Source organism: Caretta caretta, chromosome 23 (assembly GCF_965140235.1).
Source record: "Caretta caretta isolate rCarCar2 chromosome 23, rCarCar1.hap1, whole genome shotgun sequence".
NCBI lineage: Eukaryota > Metazoa > Chordata > Testudines > Cheloniidae > Caretta > Caretta caretta.
The window spans coordinates 10697879-10725573 of NC_134228.1; the positions used below are offsets into that span (position 1 = coordinate 10697879).

Consider the following 27695-nt stretch of genomic DNA (forward strand, 5'->3'; position numbering starts at 1 on the left):
GCTCAGGGTTGGGGCAGGAGGTTGGCGTTGTTAGAGGGCTTATTCCTTCACCCACTTACTTCCCTGGTCCTTCTCGCATGAACAGAGAGCAACAATACCCGAAGTCCAAAGGTGCAAACAATTCGATGTTTATTGGGGTGAACTTCCAGCAAGCATGATTCCAGTTTCCTTCCTTAGGATCCTCCTTCCCAGCTCTGACACCACAGAGCCTTACACCTGTGTCCCTGTTCCCATTCCTACCCTTAGCCAAACATGATTCCAACTTCCTTACTCCCATTCCCTGTTCCCATTTCCCCCTTTAGCAAAACATGATTCCAATTTTCTTACCCCCATTTCCTGTTCCCATCTCACACACCCACCCCCTCTCACCCACACCCACTCACTTCCTCATTGACTACAGATTATATAGTAAAACTTGAGTTCTGCTTAGCTATACCTTAACCAATCATTTTCCTGAAATTTAACTAACCAATCCTAACATATTGTAACATGATTATGTAACCAATTATATCCCACCACCTTAATTAGTTTACACCCAGCAAAATTAATTATACAGCAGACAGAAACAATCACAGAACCAGACAGAGATTATACAGACAAACAATAGCAAAGTGGGAACTACAATGACAAGACAACACAGAAGTGAGGATTTCACATCCCAGCTATTGATAAGTGAGTTCTTGCCAGACAGGATGCTATCAAACTAAGTTTCCTTTTACATTTTCTAGGCACTTCCCTTTCTCTGGAGGTGATAGGAATACAATCCTGTCCTGATAGTGCCTAACAGCCCAATAGCACCTTATTTCAATGTGACTAGTTTGGAATGTGAGGATGTGACCGTTCGCTTCCCAGCTTATGGCTGCCTCTGCTGCTTAGCCAAAGGCCTTAGCCTAAGAACAGGGCCTCAGACTGTCACAGTAAGAGAAGGCCCTTACACCAGCAGACAGTGATTTTGATTCTTTTATACCTCTATCACTAGCCAAGTGATAAGAATACACCTAAATTCTTAGAGTACAGGCCTTTGCAGACAGGCCTGAATATCTATATCCTAACAGGGGTGTGGAGTGCTTACCTGGGGCAGCTCCTGTTTGGTGCGAGGGGTGCAGGTGGGAACGTGGGGGGAGGTGCAGGAGATCCCGTTTGATGCTCAGGGTGGGGGTGGGGATGTGGGGAGGTGCAGGAGTCAGGGCATGGGGTGTGGGGGAACTGGGTATGTGTGGGGGGTGCAGGAGTCAGGACTGGGGGCTGGGGGCATGTGAGGAGGGTGCAGGAGTCAGGGCTGGGGTCGTGGGGGGGCTGGGTATGTGTGGGGGTGCAGGGGTCAGGGCAGGGGGCTGAGGGTGTGGCTTAGGGTCCTGGGGGTGCTCCCAGCCCCCTGCCCTGAGCGGCTCACGTCAGGGGGCTGGAGAGGGTATACCCCGATTCCACCCCCTTCCCCGAGGCCCCGCCCCCACCTCTTCTCTACCCCCCCCCCCCCGCGGCTCCGCTCCTCCCCTTCCCTGGTGCCGGCAAACAGCTGTTCACGGGTGGGGAGGGGGTGGGGCAGGAACACAGCATGCTGGGGGAAGAGATGGGGGAGGGGGCAGCTTGGCTGCCGGCGGAGCCTGCCCTGCTGCAGCAGGAGCCCAGGAGCAGGCAGCACCAAGCTTCTGCCCCCACAGGAGAGAGTGGGGGGCGGAGAAGAGGCCCCCTTTGGACCGTGGGCCGGTGCCATGGTAAATCCAGTACTGCCTGGGGTCCAATTTAAGTGCACTCACTGCGGGGAGCTCACAGAGTGAGGCGGGGTGCTGAAGGCTCAGAAAGTCGAGCCCAGGAGGTGGTGAAGCCAAGGGTGTTGTTACCCAAGTGAGAGAGTGTGACCCTAAGGGGGTTAACACTTTAAAGGGGTCCTCCTAGGGACTGTTCTAGAGCCATGAGAGAGCACTGGACCGTGGATCTGTGACCCTTGGGAGGTATGATTCTTAGCTCACACTGGCTCGTTGAGCTTGCACCTAGAGATAGCAGTGTGGCTGTGACACCCTGAGCGGCTGCTGCCCATATCATAGAAATAAAAGGTTAAGGTTGGAAGAGACCTCAGGAGGTCACCAAGTCCAACCTCCTGCTCAAAGATTTTGGGTGGGGGTGGCAACTTTAATAGTGATTCCAGGGGCTAGTTAGGCACTTGAAAACTGTAGTTTTCTGGCAGATAATTTAGCAGTTAGCGTCAGGAGCACTGTATCTAATTCCTATATAAAAGAAAGAAAAATAAATAAATATTAGACTGACTCAGCTCTAATAATAACATGTTCCGACATCTTGTGGCAAGTCATTTAAGGCAGTGGTTTTCAAACTCTTTTTCTGGTGACCCAGTTGAAGAAAATTATTGGTGCCCGCGACCCAACGGAGCTGGGGTTGAGGGGTTTGGGGTGTGGGAGGGGCTCAGGGCTGGGGTAGACGGTTGAGGTACAGGGGTGAGAGCTGAGGGGTGGGGTCAAGAATGAAGGGTTCAGGGTGTGGGTGGGGGCTCTGGGCTGGGACAGGGGGTTGGAGAGCAGGAGGGGTTTAGGGCTCTGGGCTGGGGGTGCAGGCTCTGGGGTGGAGACAGGGATGAGGGGTTTGGGGTGCAGGAAGGGGCTCCAGGTTTTGGGGGGGCTCAGGGTTGGGCCAGGGGATTGGGGTGCAGGGGATTGGGGCTTACCTCAGGCAGCTCCCAGGCAGCAGCACAGCAGGGTGCTAAGACAGGCTTCCTGCCTGTCCTGGCACCGCGGACAGCGCTGCACCCCGGAAGCGGCCAGCAGCAGGTCTGGCTCCTAGGATGAGGCATGCAAGTGGCTCCACATGGCTCTCGTGCACAGGCACTGCCCCCCCCAGCTCCTATTGGCCAGGAATGTGGAGCTGGTGCTCGGGGTGGGGGCAGCATGCAGAGCCCCATGGCCTCACCGCCTAGGAGCCGGACCTGCTGCTGGCCGCTTCTGGGGCACAGCGCGGTATGGGAACAGGTAGAGACTATCCTGCCTTAGCCGGACAGCACCGCCAATGGGACTTTTAATGGCCCAGTTGGTGGTGCTGACCAGAGCCGCCACGATCCAGTACCTTCCATTCTGCGGCCCAGTACTCGGTCGCGACCCACAGTTTGAAAGCCACTGATTTAAGGGACACAGTTAGGTTTAAAATTTTAATGTATATTCTTACTTTGTTACTAACTCTGCTGAGAGAAAGACCCTGTCAGGACTCCTGGGTTCTATCTCAGCTCTGGGAGGAGGGTGGGGTTTAGTGGGTTACAAATGTAGGCAGCCTTTACTAGAGGGGCTTCTGAACTTTATTGGGAGTGTTCCAGCCATGTGTGCTGCAATCTAGCCTTAGAGACTACAAGTCCCATGATGCCTTGGGGAAAGAGGGGGAGACTTCCTCATGCAGGGAGAGCAGGCGTTGGACTCCATTTTGGGAAAAGGAGTGAGATTGCTGCTGTGGAGCTCTGTCCATACCAGAAGCTGCTGCTAGTGTTATACTTATAAGAATCAAACGGGATCTTTTTCCAGGGGAAAAGGCAGTTCTCTGCGTTTATTGAAGATACATCAATTAGCACATGCATTCAATTAGACACACACACACGCATATCCACATTGTCCCGCCAGTCGATGTTATAGTTACTAGTCTAGAGTTCGGATCAATCTAGTGGCCAGCTAGGTTGATCACGTGTAGAGAGAAGCCGGGCTCAGTTGGTCATGACACGATGCTCCGGGGAACCCACGATGCTCCAGGACGAACCCAAAGTTTCATGGCAAGGCACCCTGTTTATATAGTGATTTTTTTTATTGGGACCAATGAGTTTTGCACTGTCATGCTGTAATTAATTGTTCTTTGATGAGTGCTTGGTTTTTTAAAATTTTTTATTTTGTTTTTTTATTAAGTTTTTTAGGGAGTTACCCCATGCTAGTTTTGATTACAGCTATTTTGTCCCCATTGATAGGTGCCTGTTTTATTTTTAGAGTCGTCAATTTGCCCTTTTTTGACATTTCAATAGGGGCGTGTTGTAATTTTCTGGTGCCCTTGCATCTGTCCTTGATTCCTTCCTAGAACATTTGGTCTGGTGATGGCCTTCACACTTATCTTCTAACACACACATTTCTTAGTTACACACAAAACAGAATTGATTTACACAGAACATATGAACAGGAACATCAAATTGCAATGCAAGAGAAAAACAATTATTGAATTCTTTTACTTATTTTGAAAAGCTAAACCTACAACAAAGTGGTGACCCTAAAGTTCTGTCCAGTGTTTTCCCCAGGAATTGAAATTGTGAGGGGGGGGTGTTCAAATTTACGGGGGAGGGGTGGTGGTCAGGGCCGATGAGGGGTGAGACCGTGAGGGTGAAGGTGGGCTGTATGGCACCATAGTAAAAACTAAAAAATGTTTCATGACCATTTTATTAGATTTAACGCATGTTTTAAAATCATCACACAAATTAAAGTTGGCTACTCAAGCCTTCTATGAAGCACTACATCTACATCCTTCTTGGTTTCTTGTAATAATTTTGCACAACTCTGTTAATGAACTTCTTGAATGCAGTGTGTTCATCTTTGGTGGCTTCTCGTGTGTCCGGTACTTTCATTCCTTGAATTGATATGCTCTTTAGTTCATTCACAGGATCAGGCAGAAGGCGACTTCATTCAGAACACAAAATTTTATTCAATGAGGCAAAAGAAAGCTGAACTGTAGCTGTTGTGACTGGGAGTAGAAAGAGATGAATTCCTACTTCGTTCATCCCAGGAAACATAGCACAAAGATAGGGTCGAGCCACTAGTGATGACAAAAAAGAAGTTGAAGTCAAATCTTCATTCATTCATCGTATGATATTCCACTCTGTGTTCAAATTCTCTATTCTGTCCTGAGCACATGGCACCCCCATTGCCGGTAGTTCCTCACTTCACTCAACTGTCTGTGTTTTATAGGACAGGGATCTGTAAAATCTACTTAGAGGTTGGGTAGAATCTAGAAGTCGCTGTTGTAGATTTTTAAGAATCAGGTCTGTGTACTTTTTCACTTGTCTTAACAAACACTTCTTATCCTCTTCACTTAAGGATTCAATATAAATGCCTTCATTAGTCAACTTCTGGACTAAAGTCTTTGCTTCTTCCAGTACTTTTTCAATGGATAGCTCTCTGATAGATCCAAATGTAGTTTCTGTTACCGGACAAAGATCTACAACTGTTGTAGCAGATGCCTGGATGGCATTGTTTAATGACCCAAGTGGTTTCAACAGTAGACTTACAAGAAAGTGAATGGCAATAGTCTTCTCTGAACGTAGAAGCAAAGGTAATCCACCAGCCTCACTACTTAGATCCATCCGATCTTGGTAGATACTTTCCAAAGCCAGTAATAATGGCTGGAGTAATTTTAAGACACCAACCAAGGATCAATCATGAGAAACCCAGTGGGTTTTCCCAGGTTGGACTAATTTGAACTTCAGTGCCAGTGTATCTTCTATATTTTCCAAGATATAGAGTCTTTTTGGACACTTGCTGAAAAAAGAATACAATAAAGACATTAAATTTATGTCTTTTAAAATGTCTTTTGAAGAGTCTGCAGCTCGTACTAGCGCTAGTTGGAGTAGATGGCCTCTGCAGTGTGTATAGGAGAGATTAGGGTAACACTTTTCTCTGACAGGTTTCAGAGGGGCAGCCGTGTTAGTCTGTATTCGCAAAAAGAAAAGGAGTACTTGTGGCACCTTAGATACAGCTCATGCTGTATCTCACGAAAGTTTATGCTCAAATAAATTTGTTAGTCTCTAAGGTGCCACAAGTACTCCTTTACTTTTCTCTGAGCAAAGCTTGTACTCCACCATGTCTTCCAGAGAAGTTTGCAGCTCCATCAAATGCACAAGCAGCCATCTGTCTGGGGTCCAATTGACAAGCATTTAACTCTTTTAAGATGTGGTTTGTCACAGATGCAGCTGATGTGTCTTTTATAACTTGAACATCTAGAAATGCATTTACTGGCCTACCACTGACATCAAGATAATGAACACAATGACTTAATACTTGATGCCCATTTGCATCGGTGCATTCATCAGCCATGTATGCAAATTTTTTGAATGTGGTGAGAGAGTTCCTCTGTTTTTCAACTGTTGAGTCTTTCACTGTTGCACTGCATGCTTCTAGCCAGTCAGCTGAGTTTCTTGCAGAAAGATAGTGAGCATTTGCCGGTCTTGTTTGGAACCAGTGTTCAACTTCAGGATGAACAAGTGACCACGCACTTAATACTGGCCTCCAGTTTGTAGCGTGCGGCATCTCTTGCCTAAATAGACAGTAGGAGGCCGCGGCCATGTTTGTTCGCATGAACTGTGTTGTGTCTCCAGCATTCTTAACAGCCTCATTCAGTACGTCTAAAATGGGCTTTGAAAGGGGGCTTACAAGGCTTTCTGCAGGTTGATGCAGTCCAGAGGCCTGGTGCTTTGCAGCCTTTTCACGCATTGGCTTTGATGATTGGTCGGACAAACCAAGCTCCTCCACTTTTACCAATTATAGCATTGGGAAGCTTTCCTTCTTCGTAAGCTTTTTTGCAAGAGATGGACCAGTAGCCATCTTTTGTAACTTCAGTAAAGGGGAACACTTTGACCGACAACATCGGGAACTGCCTTTAGGTTTTGGAGGCACTGTTTCTTCAGTAGGTAGCTGTATTTGTGCTTCGGGCTGGTCGGAATGTAGATACACCCGTTGAACCTTCAGATGACATGTTGATATATTCTTGGTTCTTGATGTGGTCTTCACCTTGGTTGGTTTTTGAGGCCTTTGAGTGGGAAAAATTGTTGCATTGTTTTTTGTCTTTTCATTTTCACTTTGACCTGCAACATATAAAAGAGATATGAATAAATTAAATGTTTTGTTAGGATAATGCAAATTTAACATAAGGATAATGAATATTACACCAAAACACATAACAGTTCTAGATTTCTAAAACAAATATAATTTTTTAAAAAACATTTATTTAATTTAAATTGACTTTTGAAAAGTAAGCCATCATGGGATAAGAGGGAAGTCCTCTCAGGGATCAGTAACTGGTTAAAAGATGGGAAATAAAGGGTAGGAATAAATTATCAATTTTCAGAATGGAGAGAGATAAATAGTGGTATCCCTGAGGGGTCATCGGTACGGGGACCATTAGTGTTCAGCAAATTCATAAATGATCTGGAAAAATGGGTAAACAGTGAGGTGGCAAAATTTGCAGATGATACAAAACTATTCAAGATAGTTAAGTCCAAAACAGACTGCAAAGAGTTACAAAGGGATCTCACAAAACTGGGTGACTGGGCAACAAAATAGCAGATAGAAAAGGAGTATTTGTGGCACCTTAGAGACTAATCAATTTATTTGAGCATAAGCTTTCGTGAGCTACAGCTCACTTCATCGGATGCATGAAAGCTTATGCTCAAATAAATTGGTTAGTCTCTAAGGTGCCACAAGTACTCCTTTTCTTTTTGCGAATACAGACTAACACGGCTGTTACTCTGAAAATAGCAGATGAAATTCAGTGTTGATAAATGCAAAGTAATGCACACTGGAAAACATTATCTGAACTATACATACAAAATGATGGGATCTAAATTGGCTGTTAACACACAAGAAAGAGATGTTGGAGTCATTGTGGATAGTTCTCTGAAAATATCCACTCAGTGTACAGCGGCGGTCAAAAAAGCAAACAGAATGTTGGGAATCATTAAGAAAGGGATAGATAATAAGATAGAAAATATCATATTGCCTCTCTATAAATCCATAGTACCTGCACACCTTGAATACTGTCTAGATCTGGTGTGCAGATCTGGTCACCCCATCCCCAAAAAAGTATTTTGAATTGGAAAAGGTACAGAGATGGGCAACTAAAATGATTAGGGGTATGAAACAGGAGGAGAGATTAAAATGACTGGGACTTCTCAGCTTAGAAAAGACGACTAAGAGGGGATATGATAGAGGTCTATAAAATCTTGACTGGTGTGAAGAAAGTGAATAAGGAAATGTTATTTAATCCTTCAGATAACACAAGAACTAGCAGTCACCCAATGAAATTAATAGGCAGCAGGTTTAAAAAAACAAAAGGAAGTACTTCTTCACACAACATAAAGTCAACCCGTGGAACTCTTTGCCAGGGGATGTTGTGAAGACCAAAACTATAATAGGATTAAAAAAAGAACTAGATAAATTCTTGGAGAATAGATCCATCAGTGGCTATTAGCCAGGATGGGGAGGGATGCAACACCATGCTCTGAGTGTCCCTAGCCTGTTTGCCAGAAGCTGGGAATGGGCAACAGGGGATGGATCACTTGATGATTACCTGTTCTGTTCATTCCCGCTGAAGCACCTGGCCTTGACCACAGTCAGAAGACAGGATAGTGGGCTATACGGACCATTGGTCTGACCCAGTATGGCCATTCTTATGTAAAAAATTAATTATAATAATAAAAATGTTCAGTACAGAAACTCCCCAACATAATGACCTCTCAAGATAGCAACGAGGTGAGATAACAACCTTGGCAAATAATGCATTTTAAAAATCTTGGCCTACTAGGAAACATATGTTTCCATTCCCAGTCACAAATCTAGCATTCTGGAGTAAAGTCACTAAAATATAGTCCAACAAACAAATGTTTATTTAACATGCCCCTCACTTTTCCCTCATTCACCTCATTGTGCCACCATTCACTCCATTGCTCTGTTGCCAATGGCCCAGTGCAATCACCTTCTGCTGCCACCTGCCACTGTGACCTCTGCATGTTGGTCTCTTGAGCTTCCATCAGCTCTCAGTGATTTCAGCTGAGCTCTCAGTGGGGGAACCTCACTGCTAGTGCAGACTAGGCCGTCTCTTCCACAGAAACACTGTCCCACAGCAGGTCTAAGCACTTAGACCTGATTATCAGTGATTTCAGCTGTAGTGGTCACTTAACAGAACAAAAGACTATCTATAGAGCCTAATCACCTCTGTCTTTAAACAGTGGAGAGGGGCAGGTCAATTAGTACTTGTGACTCAGGCAGACCATCAAGCAAAACACCTGTCCCCACCCTCTCTCTTGATGCCTTCAATCAGCACAGGCTAAGTACAGTTCTACTGCCCTTTACACATACAATAAGAATAACAACATTTCATTACCCCCACATTCAAGTGATTTGTAACCCAACCCCAGCCAAAATCTATCACTTGGGCAACACAGCTCTATTTGCTGGATACCTAGGTAGATTAGGTGTGAATGTAAATACAATCTGGTCCTGAAGCCTTTCCCCCCAGCCGCTAGCTCATCACTAGGTGTCAGGGAGAGCTCATTTAGACCTTGCTTACAAATCATAATTTGAAATTATTAGGTTGGCCAACATCACCAAAATGAATACACTGACATTGTCATAAAAAACAATTGCTGTGTAAGGAAGCTAGTCTGTGTTCATACTTTTCAAATCTATTATACTTTTTCAGATACACGTATTTTATCATACACTGTATATGCTTTTAAAGTGTGTATTAATGTTTCAGTTTCAATTCAAATTTCCAAACAATCACTAAATTGGCAACACTGTATGTAACTAGTTCACAAAACTGTGGGGGGGTGTTGCCGGCACAGAGTGCCCGAGGCAAGCAACAGCAGGGTTTGTATGCGTCGCCCAATAATCACAACGGGGTGGAGAAGCAGAAAAGTTTATTTGAAGCTTCAAGTGGTACAGGGAGACAACAATCTCAAATCCTGCACACCAGAGCAGGCAGTTACACAGACTCTTATACATCCTTTCTTTAGCATACTTATCCAATAACAAGCTGCCCTGAGTATCCATGTAACCATTCCAGTATACCGGCTAGTTCCCCTTTTTCTTCCCACCATCTGTTTCCTCATATATGGAGTTGTTTGTTCAGCATTGTTTTGTCTTATCTGGCCTGTCTGGTCCAATTTAGTTTCAGAGAGTGTGCTTTTGTGCATTTGCAGTATTTTGTTGCAAAATCCTCAGCATGACTGTGGCGACAGCCCTCGTGCGGGGGGGGGGCCTGAGGTCATCTGGGCCTAGTGCGATGGGGCTTCATCGACACTCGTGGTCTTCCATCCCCTCGAGTTACCTAGTGGCCATGCCCAGTGTCCCCAACAGGGGGGTGTTGGGGAAATTCGGGGGGGGTGTAGGGAAATCCCTGCCTTCTCCTCCCCCATCCCCATGGCTTCCTCTTCTCCCAATCCCCAACTCTCCCCCTCCCCACTCTACCGTCCATTCCCTCTGCCCACCCCCATTCCTTTCTCTCTCCTCTCTTTCCACCCACCTTAACAGAGGTGAAAGTAAGCCGGTACGGTTAAGTACGGTGTACTGGCAAGAGCTGGTATATCGCCGACTGCACTGGCAGGGGGCAGCTTCCCCAGGCCAGTGATTTAAAGGGCTCAGGGCTCCTGGCAGTGGCCGGAGCCTTGGGCCCTTTAAATTGCTGCAGAGCCCCGCTGCTGGAGCCCTGGGCCCTTTAAATCGCCACCGGCATCCCAGGGCTCCCGGCTCCTGCCGCAGCTACTGCTCCTGTGGTGACCCCTCCCCCGGCTACCACAGCCGGATCCCCGGGCCCTTTAAATCTCAATTTAAAGGGCCCGGGGATTTAAAGGATCTGCCTATTCCTGTTGAGGCCCCACCCCCTGTTCAGGACTCCGGCGTACCGGTAAGTCTTTTAAGTTACTTTCACCCCTGCCCCTTAAACCCGCTCTCCAGTCCTCTCTGTCTCTATCCCACTGTCCCCCTTCTTTGAGGCTCTCCCTGACCCCCCAGACCCTATTGAGACCCCCCCCCCTTCAGGTGACAGTTGGCCCCTCCCTCCTCATGCTTTCAGCGGCTGTGGATGTCTCACGCTGCCTCCCTTTCCGTTTCCTGCCCTTTTTTCTCTCTCCCTTGGGCTCCCTCAGAAGACCCTGCTGAGCAACTAGAGACTGAAGATGGGATGGAGCCTTGTGATTGGCTGCTGTGGCTGAGCAAGCAGGGGGAGGGAGCTGAGGGGGAGGGCACCAGAGGGGCCGGTGCAGGATCCCTGGGGGAGGGGACATCCATAGGTCCTGGAACAGACCCCTTGGCTTGAAGTGGTTTCCATCATATACAGGGTTTACAGTTTGCTTCAATGGCTCTCAGCACCCCCACTATAAAAATTGTTCCAGTGCCCCTGGGGGCATTGCAGTGAATCCCAGCTGGGGAGGAGATGGTGCAGCAGATCCCTATGGAGGAGGGGACAGTGCAGTGCATCCCCGAGGGTGGGGCTGGGGGAGGGGTCAGCCCTGGTGTCAGGAGCAGAGAGTCCAGAGACAGAGATACTGAGCTGAGCTTGCTGTTGAACCAAGATGGGACAAATAGTGGGGCCACTCGCAGAAATCAAAGCTGCCCAAAGGGCCTTAAGGCCTTTCCAAAGGGAATAAACCAAACCCTAAAACAAGAGCGAGACACTCTATACAGGAATTAAAGCAGCATCTGAAGGTTTCCCAGCAGGACGGAGACATGTCCTGGGGTCAGAGATCTGCTGGGGCAGCAGCTGCTAAGTGTCCAGACAGGCTGGGAAGCCCAGACGTGCTGGATTGCTCTGAACTCCCAGTCTGGACCAGTCGGATCTCCCAGAACTCCCAGTCTGGACTGGCTGGATGGATGAGGTGGCCAGCAGCCTGGATAGGGACTGAAAGGTTCCCCAGGAGGTGGGGAGACCAGGCCAGCTTTGGACGGCTTTGAACTTGCCATGGAAGATAAGCTGCAGCCAGGACTCTAAGAGCTGAACACTACGTGGAGAAGGAATTCGAAGGGTTGCAAACCTCACGGGAGTCAGCGCTGGGAGGAGGAATCAGGCTGGTCAGAGAACAGGGATGAGGCAGGACATTTACACCTGCCACTAGCCATTTGTGACTCACACAGGCACAGGGCGGACAAGGGGGTTGCCTCACCCCTCTTTCTTTGAGGGAAAAACTCCCTGGGCAACTTCTTTGGTTCAGTTTAACATCACAGCCCAAAGGGATGGCTGGGGAGATGAACATGGTCTGAAGGAATCACATGGGCTCAGGATGCCTGGGTTCTGTTTTCTGCCAAAGGAGGGGAGAGGGGTCAAGTGTTTTAAAGCTCAGGCCTGCCCCCTTGAGCTAAAGGAGCTCTCCATTAGCTGTGAGCAGTGACGGGTCTATGAATCACAGCAGGACAGGTCTGGCCCCATCACAAGGGGGCCTCAGCCTGGTTGCTCTGGATGAGGCTGCCCTCTTCAGGTAGAGCACAGCTGAGAACTGGTGTTGCAGCAGCTAGCTTCTGCTTTTCTGGTGCTGCAGTGTGTGGATCTCCTCCAGCGACTGGTTTGAAACCAGCCGTGGTCCAATTCCCACTGCTCTGTCTCTGTCCTTGCTGCCCCCTCAGCTCCATTTCTCACCCACTGCATCTCCTGTGGGGTTCTTCCCAGCTGGGGGAGTGCAGCAGGGTCTAATGGATAGAGCTGGGAGTCGGGATTCCTGCATTCCTTTCCCAGTTCTGGGAGAGGGGTGGGGTCTAGTGGCTAGAGCAGGGGGTTGGGAGCCAGGACTGCTGGCTTCTCTCTCTGGTGTAAAGCCCCCCCACACTTTATCCCAGGCAGTGGGTGCATTGCCCCTAGAGCCAAAGCAGGACAGAATTGGGAGTGGGAAGAGGGCAGAACCATGCTAACCAGCCCCGCTGCTACTCTGACAGCCACTGCCTGGGACACCTGCCAGCCAGGCTTGCTCCAGGACACCCTCCATAGGGTACCAGCCAACCAACCCCTCCCCAGGGCATCTGTTAACCAATTCCTCCCCCTCTTGCCAGGGCATCTTCCAATCAGACCTTCCCTTGGGCACCTGGGTGCTGTGAAGGCAGAGATGGAGCCAGGGGTTGTTTGGGGGAGGCTGGAGACAACAGTCCCAGGGAATTCAGAGGGAAGGCTGCTCCCCCGCACCCCATCCCTGTGCATGGCTCTGCCCCCCTACACCTGGTCCCTGGGGACCAGCCAACCCATCAGCACCCTGCACCACTGGTCCCTGCTCCCCTGCACCCCGAGTTACCCCATGACCCGCTGGTTCCGGTCTGTGTAGCTCTGCTCGTGGTCCATGTGCAGGAGCTGCCCTGCGTATTTGTCTGTCCAGCACCCATCGCTATGCGCATGGGACAGTCCCTCCAACTGCCCCCTGCACCAGAGGGGATCAGAGGGGGCCCCCAGCCCATCAGAGCCAGCGTGGCCCAGCTGCTCACTCATGTCTTGATGTGGTTGAGGATCATAGCCAGAGTGTCTTCATTGATGCCCATGGGCAGCAGGCTGTTGTCCTCAACCCCCCAGGCCAGTGGGGTGTCCAGATCCACCAGGAGAGTGGTGCTCAGCACCAGCAGCTGCAGGCTGGCTCTGGGGTGCTGCAGGGACAAGGCAGAGCAGGGTCAGGTGGGTACAAGGGGGAGGCTGCTTGGGATCAAGGTTCGTCCCCCTAGGGATGGGATCAGCTGCTGCGGCTCATGCGCTGAACCAGACAGCCCCAGGTGGAGACAGCAGAGATCGACCTACAACCATGGCTTTCTGGAGTGGGGTGAAAGAGACTTCCCATGCCAGAGGAAACTCCCCTGGGGCTCCATGGGGCTGGGAGGAGGTGGGGGGCCAAATGCTCCATGGGGTGGGGGCAGGTGGGAGAGGGCAAAGGGGATTCCCTTGGGACTCCATGGGGCAGGGAGGATTCACCAGGATTTCCATGGGGCAAGAGGAGATGGGGGGACTCACCAGGCTTTCCATGGGGCAAGAGGAGGCAGGTGGGGGGACTCACCATGGTTTCCATGGGGCAGGAGGAGGCAGGGGAGGACTCACCATGGTTTCAATGGGGCAGGAGCAGGGGGTGCTGTCACTCACTGACAGATGCTCACACCAGATCCCCAGTGATGGGCTCTCACCTGAGTCCCTCCCAGCGTTTCTTTATAGCATTAGCCCAGCCCCTCCCTTGGCCCCACTGACCCTGCAGGGGTAGAACAGGGGAGGGGTGAGACAGGCAGGTCACCCCTATTCCCAGCTGTGCCAACAACAGCTGCTGGGCTGGGCCAGAGGGGGGCGCTCTGGGGCTGAGGTGTCTGTGGTTTGCTGCAGAGCTCAGCTCCTGCCCTGAACACAGACCCGGTTCCTGAGCTGGCCTGGCTGCTCTGCAGGGGGCCCTGAGAAGAGACAGGATGCTGGTGCTGACAGCCCAGGCTCAGTGTCGTGGAGGCCTGGCCCTGTGGAACAGTGTGGGGCCTTGAGGCCTGACCCACTAATTAGGTCACGCCAGAGGGACCGGTTACAGGCTGGGCACAGACCAGACCCTGTGGCTCCAGGACATCCAGCCAGGCCCGGGGGCAAGATAGGCCAGCAGTGTGACAGCTGCACAGAGCCTGGCAGGACCAAGATTGTAAGGGAGTCACCTAGGAGGGGTTCAGCTAAAGGGCAGGGGGCTGGGAGGGGAGTGAAGCTGAGGTGAGGGGACTGCCGGGAGAGCTCGCGCCCGGCAGCTGACTAGCACCGGGTCCAGACTGGGCCAGATCATCTGTACCGTGGGCTGGACTGTTCAGAGGTCCCTACTCTGGGTGCTCCCACAACTCCCAGGACACCCTCTGGCTGGCTCATCTCTGCAGCCCACATGGCTGAGGGAAGGGGAGGCCCTTGAAGAGTCCCAGTGCCCCTGTGTGGGGGGCTACCCTGTATATAGGCTTGGGGCATGCTGGGGAGAGGGATGGCCCTGGCTGGACCCCATTTTCCCCACTTCCCGCAGCGATAACTTTTACCTGGGGAAATGGGGCACACGGAGGCCCTGGCCTGTGGTGAGCAGAGCCAGAAGCTTCTGCCAGGTCTGTAATTGTCTATGGATCAAAGACTGCACTGATGGTGCTGTTTCCACCTGCCAGCTGTAACAGGGCTTCCAGCCTAACTCTGCCCATTGCCTGGTGAAGTGTAACATGCCAACACCCTGAGGGAGGGCTGCGGGAGCTGCCAGGAGCCCCTAAAATAGAGGGGGTGGGAGGGTGGCAGCCAGGGAGTGGGGGGGGGGGAGGGGCAGGTGGAAGGATGCAAGAAGCCTGGCTGAGTGCAATCAGCATGTGCCCCTCTAGTGCTGTCATAAGGTTAAGTGGGTGTCGTTTGGCCCAGATTTCCAAGGAAGCTGAATCAGCTGAATCCAAGCAGCAAAGAGCCTTGGAGTTTGGAGAAGTGAGAGCAAAGGAAAGTGCTGCCCCCACTCACCTGCTGGGTGGGGCTGGGTTAGATTGAGCAATGTGTCAGTGCTTTAACCAGGCAGCACTGATGGGACCTTTCACCCCACAGTTCCTGGGTGCAGAGTGTAGCCCAACAATGCTCTGGGATGTGTATGGTGGAGAAAGCCGAGGATACCACTTGGGCAGGGGTCGTGGGACCAGGATTTGGGAATTATCTGCATGTACTGTTAGAAGCAGGACAGGACTGAGGCCTCAGCCTTACTGACCTGTGCCCAGGGCCCCAGTTCCCAGAGTCAGGGGAGTTCAGCAGAATCTCAGCTTTCATTGTTTTTAAAAGGGAAATTTCTGGTGCTCAGGGTGGGGAAAAATGCTGGAAAACATGACCTGGGTGTAACTGACATCTGCCTGAGTCTGCTGAGAGTCTGAGCTATCACTGTGAGAGGGGGAGCTGTCCCAAGTGTAACCAATGCAGTGACACTACCTGTATTTGCAGAGAGCCTGAGACAGTTGTGGGGAAGTTCCTTTCAGAAAGGGCTAATGCTGTTTTCAACCTCTGTTCTTATCTGCCCTAGGCCTGATGGCATGAGAATCTGCATTACCACCTTAGTTTTGTATTATTTTTATATCTTAAACTTGTTGACAGGTAACCATTTAGCTTGTGTAATACCAAAATGATATTTAGCCTCTGAAAAAACACACCCCTAGGGCTTAAACTCAAAGTACTTTTACCAGTAGGGTGAGTGAAGCTGCAAAGAAACTGTGTGTGGTAAATAAGCGTTACTGCACCCATTGACAGACAATGTTTTCTTAGGGTATGTCTACACTACGGAATAAGGTCGAATTTATAGAAGTCGGTTTTTTAGAAATCGGTTTTATATATTCGAGTGTGTGTGTCCCCACAGAAAATGCTCTAAGTGCATTAAGTGCATTAACTCAGTGGAGCGCTTCCACAGTACCGAGGCTAGAGTCGACTTCCGGAGCGTTGCACTGTGGGTAGCTATCCCACAGTTCCCGCAGTCTCCACTGCCCATTGGAATTCTGGGTTGAGATCTCAATGCCTGATGGGGCTAAAACATTGTCGCGGGTGGTTCTGGGTACATATCGTCAGGCCCCCGTTCCCTCCCTCCCTCCGTGAAAGCAAGGGCAGACAATCATTTCGCGCCTTTTTTCCTGAGTTACCTGTGCAGACGCCATACCACTGCAAGCATGGAGCCCGCTCAGGTAGCCGTCACCCTATGTCTCCTGGGTGCTGGCAGACGCGGTACGGCATTGCTACACAGTAGCAGCAACCCCTTGCCTTGTGGCAGCAGACGGTACAGTACGACTGGTAGCCGTCATCGTCATGTCCGAGGTGCTCCTGGCCACGTCGGCTGGGAGCGCCTGGGCAGACATGGGTGCAGGGACTAAATTTGGAGTGACTTGACCAGGTCATTCTCTTTAGTCCTGCAGTCAGTCCTATTGAACCGTCTTATGGTGAGCGGGCAGGCGATACGGACTGCTAGCAGTCATACTGTACCATCTTCTGCCAGGCAGGCAAGAGATGAGGATTGCTAGCAGTCGTATTGTACCATCTTCTGCCAGGCAGGCAAGAGATGAGGATGGTTAGCAGTCGTACTGTACCATCTTCTGCCGAGCAGCCATGAGATGTGGATGGCATGCAGTCCTTCTGCACCGTCTGCTGCCAGCCAAAGATGTAAAAGATAGATGGAGTGGGTCAGAACAAGAAATAGACCAGATTTGTTTTGTACTCAATTGCCTCCTCCCCTGTCTAGGGGACTCATTCCTCTAGATCACACTGCAGTCACTCACAGAGAAGGTGCAGCGAGGTAAATCTAGCCATGTATCAATCAGAGGCCAGGCTAACCTCCTTGTTCCAATAAGAACGATAACTTAGGTGCACCATTTCTTATTGGAACCCTCCGTGAAGTCCTGCCTGAAATACTCCTTGATGTACAGGCACCCCCTTTGTTGATTTTAGCTCCCTGAAGCCAACCCTGTAAGCCGTGTCGTCAGTCGCCCCTCCCTCCGTCAGAGCAACGGCAGACAATCGTTCCGCGCCTTTTTTCTGTGCGGACGCCATACCAAGGCAAGCATGGAGGCCGCTCAGCTCACTTTGGCAATTAGGAGCACATTAAACACCACACGCATTATCCAGCAGTATATGCAGCACCAGAACCTGGCAAAGCGATTCCGGGCGAGGAGGCGACGTCAGCACGGTCATGTGAGTGATCAGGACATGGACACAGATTTCTCTGAAAGCATGGGCCCTGCCAATGCATGCATCATGGTGCTAATGGGGCAGGTTCATGCTGTGGAACGCCGATTCTGGGCTCGGGAAACAAGCACAGACTGGTGGGACCGCATAGTGTTGCAGGTCTGGGACGATTCCCAGTGGCTGCGAAACTTTCGCATGCGTAAGGGCACTTTCATGGAACTTTGTGATTTTCTTTCCCCTGCCCTGAGGCGCATGAATACCAAGATGAGAGCAGCCCTCACAGTTGAGAAGCGAGTGGCGATAGCCCTGTGGAAGCTTGCAACGCCAGACAGCTACCGGTCAGTTGGGAATCAATTTGGAGTGGGCAAATCTACTGTGGGGGCTGCTGTGATGCAAGTAGCCCACGCAATCAAAGATCTGCTGATATCAAGGGTAGTGACCCTGGGAAATGTGCAGGTCATAGTGGATGGCTTTGCTGCAATGGGATTCCCTAACTGTGGTGGGGCTGTAGATGGAACCCATATCCCTATCTTGGCACCGGAGCACCAAGCCGCCGAGTACATAAACCGCAAGGGGTACTTTTCGATAGTGCTGCAAGCTCTGGTGGATCACAAGGGACGTTTCACCAACATCAACGTGGGATGGCCGGGAAAGGTGCATGATGCTCGCATCTTCAGGAACTCTGGTCTGTTTCAAAAGCTGCAGGAAGGGACTTTATTCCCAGACTAGAAAATAACTGTTGGGGATGTTGAAATGCCTATATGTATCCTTGGGGACCCAGCCTACCCCTTAATGCCATGGCTCATGAAGCCGTACACAGGCAGCCTGGACAGTAGTCAGGAGCTGTTCAACTACAGGCTGAGCAAGTGCAGAATGGTGGTAGAATGTGCATTTGGACGTTTAAAGGCGCGCTGGCGCAGTTTACTGACTCGCTTAGACCTCAGCGAAACCAATATTCCCACTGTTATTACTGCTTACTGTGAGAGTAAGGGGGAGACATTTATGGCGGGGTGGGAGGTTGAGGCAAATCGCCTGGCTGCTGGTTACGCGCAGCCAGACACCAGGGCGGTTAGAAGAGCACAGGAGGGCGCGGTACGCATCAGAGAAGCTTTGAAAACCAGTTTCATGACTGGCCAGGCTACGGTGTGAAAGTTCTGTTTGTTTCTCCTTGATGAAACCCCCCGCCCCTTGGTTCACTCTACTTCCCTGTAAGCTAACCACCCGCCCCTCCTCCCTTCAATCACCGCTTGCAGAGGCAATAAAGTCATTGTTGCTTCACATTCATGCATTCTTTATTCATTCATCACACAAATAGGGGGATGACTACCAAGGTAGCCCAGGAGGGGTGGTGGAGGAGGGAAGGAAAATGCCACACAGCACTTTAAGCACAGCACTTTAAAAGTTTACAACTTTAAAATTTATTGAATGACAGCCTTCTTTTTTTGGGGCAATCCTCTGTGGTGGAGTGGCTGGTTGGCCGGAGGCCCCCCCACCACATTCTTGGGCGTCTGGGTGTGGAGGCTATGGAACTTGGGGAGGAGGGCGGTTGGTTACAGAGGGGCAGCAGTGGCAGTCTGTGCTCCAGCTGCCTTTGCTGCAGCTCAACCATACACTGGAGCATACTGGTTTGGTCCTGCAGCAGCCTCAGCATTGAATCCTGCCTCCTCTCATCACGCTGCCGCCACATTTGAGCTTCAGCCCTGTCTTCAGCCCGCCACTTACTCTCTTCAGCCCGCCACCTCTCCTCCCGGTCATTTTGTGCTTTCCTGCACTCTGACATTATTTGCCTCCACGCATTCGTCTGTGCTCTGTCAGTGTGGGAGGACAGCATGAGCTCGGAGAACATTTCATCGCGAGTGCGTTTTTTTTTCTTTCTAAGCTTCACTAGCCTCTGGGAAGGAGAAGATCCTGTGATCATTGAAACACATGCAGCTGGTGGAGAAAAAAAAAGGGACAGCGGTATTTAAAAAGACACATTTTATAAAACAGTGGCTACAGTCTTTCAGGGTAAACCTTGCTGTTAACATTACATACATAGCACATGTGCTTTCGTTACAAGGTCGCATTTTGCCTCCTCCCACCGCGTGACTACCCCCTCAACCTTCCCCCCTCCCTGTGGCTAACAGCGGGGAACATTTCTGTTTAGCCACAGGCAAACAGCCCAGCAGGAATGGGCTCCTCTGAGTGTCCCCTGAAGAAAAGCACTCTATTTCAACCAGGTGACCATGAATTATATCTCACTCTCCTGAGGATAACACAGAGAGATAGATGTTGTTTGAATGCCAGCAAACATACACTGCAATGCTTTGTTCTACAATGATTCCCGAGTACGTGTTACTGGCCTGGAGTGGTAAAGTGTCCATGAAGGACGCAATAAGGCTGCCCTCCCCAGAAACCTTTTGCAAAGGCTTTAGGACTACATCTAGGAGAACCGCAAATGCCAGGGCAAAGTAATCCTTTCACATGCTTGCTTTTAAACCATGTATAGTATTTTAAAAGGTACATTAGCTTTTTCATACCTGAAGAAGGGTTTCTTCAGGTATGTTGGCAACAAGAAGAAAGCCAAGGAAAGTGTGGGCCCCTTACTGAATGAGGGAGGCAACCTAGTGACAGAGGATGTGGAAAAAGCTAATGTACTCAATGCTTTTTTTGCCTCTGTTTTCACTAACAAGGTCAGCTCCCAGACTGCTGCACTGGGCATCGCAAAATGGGGAAGAGATGGCCAGCCCTCTGTGGAGATAGAGGTGGTTAGGGACTATTTAGAAAAGCTGGACGTGCACAAGTCCATGGGGCCAGACGAGTTGCATCCGAGAGTGCTGAAGGAATTGGCAGCTGTGATTGCAGAGCCATTGGCCATTATCTTTGAAAACTCATGGCGAACGGGGGAAGTCCCGGATGACTGGAAAAAGGCTAATGTAGTGCCAATCTTTAAAAAAGGGAAGAAGGAGGATCCTGGGAACTACAGGCCAGTCAGCCTCACCTCAGTCCCTGGAAAAATCATGGAGCAGGTCCTCAAAGAATCAATCCTGAAGCACTTGCATGAGAGGAAAGTGATCAGGAACAGCCAGCATGGATTCACCAAGGGAAGGTCATGCCTGACTAATCTAATCGCCTTCTATGATGAGATTACTGGTTCTGTGGATGAAGGGAAAGCAGTGGATGTATTGTTTCTTGACTTTAGCAAAGCTTTTGACACGGTCTCCCACAGTATTCTTGTCAGCAAGTTAAGGAAGTATGGGCTGGAAGAATGCACTATAAGGTGGGTAGAAAGCTGGCTAGATTGTCGGGCTCAACGGGTAGTTATCAATGGTTCCATGTCTAGTTGGCAGCCGGTATCAAGTGGAGTGCCCCAAGGGTCGGTCCTGGGGCCGGTTTTGTTCAATATCTTCATAAATGATCTGGAGGATGGTGTGGATTGCACTCTCAGCAAATTTGCGGATGATACTAAACTGGGAGGAGTGGTAGATACGCTGGAGGGGAGGGATAGGATACAGAAGGACCTAGACAAATTGGAGGATTGGGCCAAAAGAAATCTGATGAGGTTCAATAAGGATAAGTGCAGGGTCCTGCACTTAGGACGGAAGAACCCAATGCACAGCTACAGACTAGGGACCGAATGGCTAGGCAGCAGTTCTGCGGAAAAGGACCTAGGGGTGACAGTGGACGAGAAGCTGGATATGAGTCAGCAGCATGCCCTTGTTGCCAAGAAGGCCAATGGCATTTTGGGATGTATAAGTAGGGGCATAGCGAGCAGATCGAGGGACGTGATCGTTCCCCTCTATTCGACATTGGTGAGGCGTCATCTGGAGTACTGTCCAGTTTTGGGCCCCACACTTCAAGAAGGATGTGGATAAATTGGAGAGAGTCCAGCGAAGGGCAACAAAAATGATTAGGGGTCTGGAACACATGACTTATGAGGAGAGGCTGAGGGAGCTGGGATTGTTTAGCCTGCAGAAGAGAAGAATGAGGGGGGATTTGATAGCTGCTTTCAACTACCTGAAAGGGGGTTCCAAAGAGGATGGCTCTAGACTGTTCTCAATGGTAGCAGATGACAGAACGAGGAGTAATGGTCTCAAGTTGCAGTGGGGGAGGTTTAGATTGGATATTAGGAAAAACTTTTTCACTAAGAGGGTGGTGAAACACTGGAATGCGTTACCTAGGGAGGTGGTAGAATCTCCTTCCTTAGAGGTTTTTAAGGTCAGGCTTGACAAAGCCCTGGCTGGGATGATTTAACAGGGATTTGGTCCTGCTTCGAGCAGGGGGTTGGACTAGATGACCTTCTGGGGTCCCTTCCAACCCTTATATTCTATGATTCTATGATATGAAAAGGTACACTCACCAGAGGTCCCTTCTCCGTCTGCTGGGTCCTGGAGGCAGCCTTGGGTGGGTTCGGGGGGTACTGGCTCCAGGTCTAGGGTGAGAAACAGTTCCTGGCTGTCGGGAAAACCGGTTTCTCCACTTTCTTGCTGTGAGCTATCTACAACCTCCTCCTCATCATCATCTTCTTCGTCCCCAAAACCTGCTTCCGTATTGCCTCCATCTCCATTGAAGGAGTCAAACAACACGGCTGGGGTAGTGGTGGCTGAACCCCCTAAAATGGCATGCAGCTCATCATAGAAGCGGCATGTTTGGGGGTCTGACCCAGAGCGGCTGTTCGCCTCTCTGGTTTTCTGGTAGGCTTGCCTCAGCTCCTTCAGTTTCACGTGGCACTGCTTCGGGTCCCTGTTATGGCCTCTGTCCTTCATGCCCTGGGAGATTTTCACAAAGGTTTTGGCATTTCGAAAACTGGAACGGAGTTCTGATAGCACGGATTCCTCTCCCCAAACAGCGATCAGATCCCGTACCTCCCATTCGGTCCATGCTGGAGCTCTTTTGCGATTCTGGGACTCCATCATGGTCACCTGTGCTGATGAGCTCTGCATGGTCACCTGCAGCTTGCCACGCTGGCCAAACAGGAAATGAGATTCAAAAGTTCGCGGTTCTTTTCCTGTCTACCTGGCCAGTGCATCTGAGTTGAGAGTGCTGTCCAGAGCGGTCATAATGGAGCACTCTAGGATAGCTCCCGGAGGCCAATACCATCGAATTGTGTCCACAGTACCCCAAATTCGAGCCAGCAACGTCGATTTAAGCGCTAATCCACTTGTCAGGGGTGGAGTAAGGAAATCGATTTTAAGAGCCCTTTAAGTCGAAATAAAGGGCTTCATTGTGTGGACGGGTGCAGGTTTACATCGATTTAACGCTGCTAAATTCGACCTAAAGTCCTAGTGTAGACCAGGGCTTATACTGGGTTGCATCCTGGTGTGTAGTGCTGACGTACGCAGGATCTGAATGAACTATCCTCTGACAGCTAGTTTGGAAGGGGGAGAGACTTCAGGAGCAAATTGTATTTACATGAACACACCTATTCTGCGTAGGTATCTAGCAGACAGGTGTTGTAACTCCAAGTGATCAGGGTAGTGAAATGTTATCTTCATTGAATGACTAAAGGGAAGCAGAACTGTGCTGAGCTTGTCCAGATTGAGGGGTTACCCTCAGCTGAAAGGAACTTGCTAAGCCAGTGGCTCAAATGCCAGACCCCTGTGAAAGTAAGAGGAGTGCGGACAGGCATAGGCGCTGACTCCATGGGTGCTGCAGGGCTAGAGCACCCATGGAGAAAAATGGTGGGTGCTGAGAACCCACCAGCAGCCCCCCATCAGCTCCTCCCCCTCCTTCCTCGCACCTCCCACCTGCTGCAATCAGCTGTTTCGCAGTGTGCAGGAGGCTGGGGGGAAGGAGTGAGGATGTGGCATGCTCGTGGGAGGGGGTGGAATTGGGCAGGAAGAGGCGGGGTGGGGGGTGGAGCAGGGGCAGGAAGAGGTGGAGTGGGGATGGGGCCTGTGGCAGAGCCAGGGGCTCACCACCCCCTGGCACTTTGGAAAGTTGGCGTCTGTGGGGACAGGTGTCCCAGACAGGAGGTGTGAATTCTCCCCAAGGGTCTCCAGTCTTATTTAACCTGTTCTTCCCCACTGTTCAAAGGCAGAGCTAAATAGGCTTCAGTAGGAACCTTTTCTTATGTTGAAGTACTCAAATGAGAGCTGAAATGACTTGTGGTAAGGCAGTGTTTCTGCCCAGTCTGCAAAGAGCTGAAAATCACTAAGAGACTGATGTGCAGAGGTCACAGCAGACAGACAGGTGGCAGCAGAAGGTGACTGACATTTGACTGGCGAACGCGTGGCCGGCGAGGTGGCCAGTGGAGAGGAACCACGGCTGGCAGGATGGCCAGCCAGAGCAAGTGCACAAATGGTGGAGCAAGCAAAGTGCCTTCGTCCCCAGGTGGGAGGTGAACTCACACAGATGCACCTCTGAACCCTGGGTTCTCACTGACCAGGGACAACCACTGTGAGTGGGGTGCGGTGGAGGGAGAAGGGAGGGGCACAGAAAAGGAACTGTTGGTTGTAGAACTCAAGAACATGAGGCAGAAGGCACTGCCCCACGCACTCTGGGGTGGGTGTCCTATTCACAGCTTTATGTTATGAATCCTGCTTGTGGCATTTTCCCTAATTAATGTCGGGTGATTTCACTCCTTTCATTAAAAATTTCTTTTCTACACTCAGACTCTGTGCTTGCGAGAGGGGAAGTTTTGCCTCTCAGAGGCGCCCAGGAGTGGTGTGTAATTTTCCCAGGTTACTGGGTGGGGCTTGAGCTGGTTCTGTGTTGTATTGTTGAAAAGGAACCCCTAGATATTGAAGCCGGCCCTGGTTGCTGCCGGCTCCACCTGGCAGAAGGGTTACACTATTATAAAGGGTGTAGCGATACAGCCAATATGACAGCTCCCATGCCTTAGGCTTGATGGGCCTGTGTTTTGATAGGCTTTGCATGAAGGGTCTAATTGTTGTATGTTGATCTGTTTGTATGACACAGGACCCCCCGATGGGGAGCTTCATAAGAACACGCTTCTCACAGCCATTTTCAATTGAGTTTATTTACAACACACACTTTTATTTTATTTTTACCATGTTCCTCGCCACTTTTAGGGCATTTTTCTTAACAGTGTTTTGTAATTTTCTGAGCAAAGAAGCCATTCAACATTCTACTTTAAACATATATCCATCAGCTTGATTATTTCATGTAATGTTCTGTCTGGGGCCTTGGCCTCTGTCACTTTTTTCAGCAGCTCAGCCCCTTGAGCTAAATGTTCCTGAGTTAAACAGAGGGACTGCAGTGCATATCCCAATGTGATGATAACATTTGAAATGCTCTCCATGCACAAATCACCACTAGTATCTTTAGGTTTGAGAGTAGCAGCCGTGTTAGTCTGTATTTGCAAAAAGAACAGGAGAACTTGTGGCACCTTAGAGACTAACCAATTTATTTGAGCATAAGCTTTTGTGAGCTACAGCTCACTTCATCGGATGCATTCAGTGGAAAATACAGTGAGGAGATTTATATACACACAGAACATTAAAAAATGGGTGTTATCATGCAAACTGTAAGGAGAGTGATCACTTAAGAAGAGCTATTACCAGCAGGAGAGCGGGGTGCGGGGGGGGGGGGGAACCTTTTGTAGTGGTAATCAAGGTGGGCCATTTCCAGCAGTTAACCAGAACGTCTGAGGAACAGTGGGGGGAGGGAGGAAGGATAAACATGGGGAAATAGTTTTACTTTGTGTAATGACTCAACCACTCCCAGTCTCTATTCAAGCCTAAGTTAATTGTATTTGCAATTAACTTATTGCAACTAATTTGCAAACTGGATACAATTAATTTAGGCTTGAATAGAGACTGGGAGTGGTTGAGTCATTACACAAAGTAAAACTATTTCCCCATGTTTATTCCCCCCCCCCCACTGGTCCTCATACGTTCTTGTTTCAGAGTAACAGCCGTGTTAGTCTGTATTCGCAAAAAGAAAAGGAGTACCTGGAACCCGGCGCACGATAGGGGCCCCCGGCCAGGGTGTCCCAGGCTTGGGAACTAGGGGTGCGGCAGGAGCTGCAGCACCCCCAGGTTTCACTGGGCTTTTGCAGGTGCTCTCAGAAGGATGCAGGAGTCCGGAGCTCGGCTGCACCCGTGTGATGAGAGCGGGAACTGCACTTTTTCACATGGCTTTTGAACACACATGGATGGTTTTCAGTTTCCTTAGCTAGGGGGGAAAGTTTGGGAACCCCTGTCATTGGATGCCATAGGGAATAGTGCCCCCCATAGGGGCCCCCGAACCCTTGAGCAAGGACCCCGCTCTCGCTCTCTCTGCAGTCTCAGGGATGGGGTCTCATTCCCAGCGAGCCCCATTCACGCGCCATTGCTCCCCATGGACCATTCCCGGGCTGGGTCAATGTTCCTCACCCCAGTGACTCCCACTGACCTGCGCCAATTCCTCAAGTGCAGGATCAGGGCCCAGAGTCTGAACCCATCACACTTGCAGGATGGGCCCCCAGCTCCCCACCTCATGGCATCATCCATGGGTGTGGGGAGGGGCTGCACTGGAGACTGGGGTCCCTGCAGGCCGGAGCTGTGTCTGTGTTCGATTCGCACCCCCTTGGCGTGGGGAGAAGCAGAGGTATTGCATAGACAGGGCCAGAGCCCCTGCAGGTGTCAATCAGCCCCGCTCCACTGGATTGAGCCCCGCCCCCCATGTCCAGGTGGCCCCCTAGTGGCCACGTGCGATAGGGTGAAGCGACACAGGGGGTGAGGAACGCGCAGTTCCGTGGGCAAGTCTCCGATGCCAGATCCCCCGTCTGACGGGAGCTGGGCCAGTCCCCAGGTCGCTCACCATTCTGCTCCTGAAACGGGTACGGGGCATGTGGTGCTGAACAGATGCTGCCAACATGGAGCTGGGCCTCAGGTGCCGCTTGCTTAATTCTGCGGGACGGGGCTGCCTGTACCCCAGGGCCAGGCCAGAAGGCACTGGGGCAGAGACACCGCTCAGGGGACGTCCTGGCCCAGACAAGCAGTTAAAACCAAAAGGTTAATTTGGAGGCGAGCTGGGGGGAAATCTCTGCAATGTGCCAGAGATTCTCTCTGGTTCCAACCTGAATTGCTTATGAAGCCAAGCGGCGCCATGTGCACTGAAGATTTTATTCAGCTAATGAGCAAAGAAAAACCGAATCAGAAGGACATGGCATGGAGGGGAAACTCCTGCAAACCCTCTCCAGCTAACGAAGGGTCCAACCAGCCCTGCCCCAAACCAAGGGCAGAGCACGGCCAGTGACGCAAGCACACGGCAACACCCGTGTTAAATCGTCTGCAGCATCAAACCACGGGGCGAACACGGCCCAGGGCTGGTCCCTTAATGGGCAAATGGGCGTCCAAAGGGGGATGGCCACACACCAAAGCAGCGACACTGGCGGCCGCGGGGGAGACGGACTAGCACAGAAACCACATTGGGTTACGCCTGTCTACGCAACAATCCCAGAGGGCAATTGTTGCTTCCTCCGTCCCTGTTAGCAGGGGGGCTGATCAGTCTCCCCCAAACACAGGACAGGCTTCACCCATTGGGGCCTCCATCTCCCCTTGGTCACCACAGGGGACTCAGTCTGTGTCTGGGCCCAGCTCGGTGCCTCATTCTCTCCCCTCTGGCGACTGGTCTCTTCGTAGGAGCTGGCTGCCGGCTGGCCTCCATCTCTGCGTGGGATTTGGGCCGACACCAGCAGGGGCTGGAGCAAAGGGGCTGCCAGCCAGAGACCTTTGTTGTGAATGGCCGTGTCAAGGTTCCTTCCCCACTCTGAACTCTACGGTACAGATGTAGGGACCTGCATGAAAACCCCCTAAGCTTATTTTTACCAGCTTAGGTTAAAACTTCCCCAAGGTACAAACTATTTTACCTTTGGCCCTTGGACTTTAGTGCTGCCACCACCAAGCGTCTAACAAATATATAACACGGAAAGAGCCCACTTGGAAACATCTTTCCCCCCAAAATCCTCCCCAAACCCTACACCCCCTTTCCTGGGGAAGGCTTGATAAAAATCCTCACCAGTTTGCATAGGTGAACACAGACCCAAACCTTTGGATCTTAAGAACAATGAAAAAGCAATCAGGTTCTTAAAAGAAAAATTTTAATTGAAGAAAAAGTAAAAGAATCACCTCTGTAAAATCAGGATGGTAAATACCTTACAGGGTAATCAGATTCAAAACATAGAAAATCCCTCTAGGCAAAACCTTAAGTTACAAAAAGACACAAAAACAGGAATATCCATTCCATTCAGCACAGTTTATCTTATCAGCCATTTAAACAAAACAGACTCTAACACATATCTAGCTAGATTACTTACTAAGTTCTAAGACTCCATTCCTGTTCTGTCCCCGGAAAATGCATCACACAGACAGAGCGAGCCTTTG

At 50.3% G+C, this 27695-nt stretch overlaps 1 long non-coding RNA gene across 1 annotated transcript; it reads right to left on the minus strand.

Annotated features, from left to right (window-relative positions):
- Window positions 1–4393: 4393 nt before the first annotated feature.
- LOC142069887 (uncharacterized) lies at window positions 4394–10690 on the minus strand. Its single transcript, XR_012665862.1, has 2 exons — window positions 10267–10690; window positions 4394–6826 (listed from the first exon to the last, which is right to left on the minus strand). It is a non-coding gene; the product is annotated as an uncharacterized LOC142069887 (long non-coding RNA).
- Between the last annotated feature and the right edge of the window lie 17005 nt (window positions 10691–27695).